The following is a 3,511-nucleotide window of genomic DNA, read 5'->3' as shown; positions in this document are numbered from 1 at the left end:
CATAGCGTACGTATCGACAAGTCGCTCGTGGACATCGCTACGTAGTTGCCAATGTGCACCACCCATGGACATGCGCTAGCTTACGGGCCGGAATAGCGATCGTAAAAACTCTTATGGGCCTGGCCACTCTCAGGCTTCTCTCTGCTTTTAACGAAGCTTCAGCTCCTCTTATACGAATGTTCCGTCTATTATGTGAGTCTATGGTATAAACAAAAGCATTAAAATCCTAAACACAAGCTAGTTTTAGCAGATAAGCCTGAGAGCGGCCATGCCATTGTAGTTTCTTACGACGGTTTCAGCCGCTGGTTTTAGCCGTATTTCCACAAAAGTGGAACTCAAAGGCCGTTCTCCATTAAACTTAAGTAGCAAATCTCGTGGAACTGATCAATCACGTTGGTCGAATGGCTGATTTGACTCTGCAATTGGTCAATTCCACGAGATCTGCTATTTGCGTTTAATGTAGAACGGCCTTTCGAGTTCCACTTTTGTCGAAATACGGTTAAAACCAGCGGCTGAAACCGTCGTAAGAAACTACAATGGCATGGCCGCTCTCAGGCTTCTCTCTGGTCTTAGAATGGCGTATGGACTAACCGTTATAGGTCCAAGAGCCACAAGCGCACCAAACCAAACCAAACCAGCATTAAAATCCTATGGGTGAATTTTATTGATTCTAGAATAACTTAATGGGGTTATTGCTCGCATAAACAGGGTTTAAATCGAAACAAAAAGTTGCTAAAATCTTGTATATATTTGTCAAAATCTAGTATATGAATGAATGTAATATGAGTAATATGAGTAAAAGAGGTGAATATCAGTATCATTTCAAAGGCTGCAAAAATGCAAGTAGTGAAAAACGAGGACCAAAAGACACTTTGTTTTGATCTCCAGAAGACATAGAAAGGTTAGTTTATTATATTATTTGCTTTTCAATTATGTATAGATTTAAATCCAATAGATTTAAATCTAAAGATTTAAAGCCAAGTGCATGAAAAATGTTTAAGTAGAAAACCAATGTTAACGTTATCATTACATTTAGTTGAGCTTAATTGAAGGTTTAAACCATGTTTTATAATCAATTGTTACACAATCAATAAAAGTAATATATTTCTATGTTTCTATTAGTAAGTGTACAAACTAATTTGGTGCCTTTTTTACATGAGTTTACATTTATTTAAAAAAAAATTAAAAAATTATATATCAAACTTTAAAATAATTTTTTATTATTTCCAACACACTTCTACTATCTTTCAGGCAAGTGACAAATCCTCTTTTGAAAAAAAGGTAATAATGCTTTTTTTGACTTCCTCGAGAGATTTGAAAAATCAACTAGATGATGTTGCAGTGATTAGAAGATGATGATAATCTGAAGAAGCAAGGTTTGGAGGCAAGATCTGGAGAATAAGCTGCAAGCAGAAAAATTTCCTAGCTCAAGCTAAAAAAGACTTATAGAGTTGCTTTTGCCATATGTAATTACGCATCATCGTGCAGCATCGAATGAATCACTTGCCTAATTCCACTGTTGGTAAAAAATTTTTTTGTCTGGTTTATGAGTTAGGACCTTTACTTAAAGAACAATTATAACACTACAGAACAAATCATGTTGGTAACCTGAGCAGCACTTTTATTTAACTGGAATGCACTAAAGATGCAATGCCTCATGCTTTTTTTGGAACAACATCGTGATAACTAATGTTTTTTGAGATTATGTCGGCGGGATTATAAAGTATTATAGTACTTCTCAAAGCTTAAGATTGACATGTTTAAATCACCATAAAGCTAGGAAAAAATTTCAAATTGAACTAGAGTTACAAGATGTTAAAAATAAAGGCACCGAATTACTTTGTACACCTAACAATGAAAGCATAAATTTAATTGTTGTTATATAACACATTCAATTATCATTATATAACAAAAACTTGAAAAATAGAAATATAAGCAATATTACTGCTTGAAGGTCAAAATTATATGGGTAGCAGTCTGTAAGAATTATTTTCAAAAATAGTTACAGCTTTATAAGGTTACAAAATATGCAAACTTTATTTAAAAAATAACATGTTTTTAACTTATGAGAAAAAACAATATTGCAGTCACATACCATTTCAGATTATATTGTGAAAATTAAGTTACTTTTTCACATATTTCAATGATATTAGAATAACATTCTACTAGGTTAGGTTATCAAAACTGTCTTAAATCATCTTTCAAAAAACAGTTTTTACACACAACTTTAATCTTACTTTGATCTTACAGACAAAAATGCAAGCTAAACTACAAAAACCAATAACATTTCAAATATTAACAATATACAAAAAAAGGACAAGAACATAATACACAAAAAAATAATATAGTAGATTTGACGTTTATTGAAAAACACCTGGATATAGAAGAAACAATAGCAAAAGACATCAGACATAGAAAATTAGGGACACAAACATTTTCACGTTACTATTTTCTACATCTCTAAGTACATCTTTATTGACAGATAAAAAAATATAAAAGAAAACTATCTCATTTAGAACTAAAATAAGCATTAAAGAAAGCAAAAAAGCGAAAAAAGAAGATATTACTACATTAGAGAAGTTATTAAATACATATTTTCCAAGCCAAACATTCGAATTTAAAAAAAAAAAACAGGCACATCTGTTTCAAAAAGATACAAAAAGTAGAAAGTACAATAGCGATTTCTTTAAACAACATTCTTTATTCATATATTTTGCAAGTCTCAAGACATCGAGTGGATCTATTGTTTTTATTTATACTGTGATACTGATACCCTTACGAAAAGAACTATTGCCGATTACATATAAATAAAGTTAGTAATATAAATATTACTGACAATCACACAAGAATATTACTAGGTATTACAGGAATCACTAAGAATATTACTGGCAATTACACAGAATGCCAGTAATTCTTTCGTAATAATGCCGCAATATATTACTGCCAGTAATTCTTTTTCGTAAGGATATTAACCGTCAAACTGCAGACGTTTTTTTGGCATCTTCTATCCGTAAACTAGAATCGTTTATGTTCCACTGCATTTTTCTCTATGTTAAAGATATAGAAAAATTCTAAAAAAATTTACGTAGTATCCCAGCAAACACAAAATATACCTGCTACATAACGGGAGTAACATATAATGAGTTATTATACTTGATTTATATTAGGATTATATAATTTTCTCTTATTTATGCAATATAACTCTGTAATGAAGTAATTATATAGTTACTTATTGTTAGTCTGTGTGTGTGTGTGTAATAAAATAATTATATCGTTACTTACTGGCAACAACAAGATAATAATGTATATGTGATGTAACATGTTATATGACAAATTTTATGTTTACTGTAATGTAACAATTTATTTAAATTAACTTAACTTAAAAATCTTAACGCAAACTGTTTTTCATTATTTTTTTAGTTAAACAAGAAAAATTTATTTTTATACTATAAAAATGTCTTTTCCTACAAAACCTGATTCACAAAACAGTGATATCAAGAAGTAGCATCAA

General features: G+C 30.5%; 1 long non-coding RNA gene across 1 annotated transcript; it reads left to right on the top strand.

Moving 5' to 3' along the window:
• The first annotated feature begins 584 nt into the window (after positions 1-584).
• On the top strand, positions 585-2,863 carry LOC109863407. Its single transcript, XR_002251329.1, has 3 exons — positions 585-901; positions 1,252-1,281; positions 1,343-2,863. It is a non-coding gene; the product is annotated as an uncharacterized LOC109863407 (long non-coding RNA).
• The last annotated feature ends 648 nt before the right edge of the window (positions 2,864-3,511 follow it).

Source organism: Pseudomyrmex gracilis, unplaced genomic scaffold (genome assembly GCF_002006095.1).
Source record: "Pseudomyrmex gracilis isolate BER0280 unplaced genomic scaffold, ASM200609v1 scaffold_4746, whole genome shotgun sequence".
NCBI classification, from domain to species: Eukaryota; Metazoa; Arthropoda; class Insecta; order Hymenoptera; family Formicidae; genus Pseudomyrmex; species Pseudomyrmex gracilis.
This window is presented reverse-complemented; position numbering and strand designations above follow the sequence as displayed.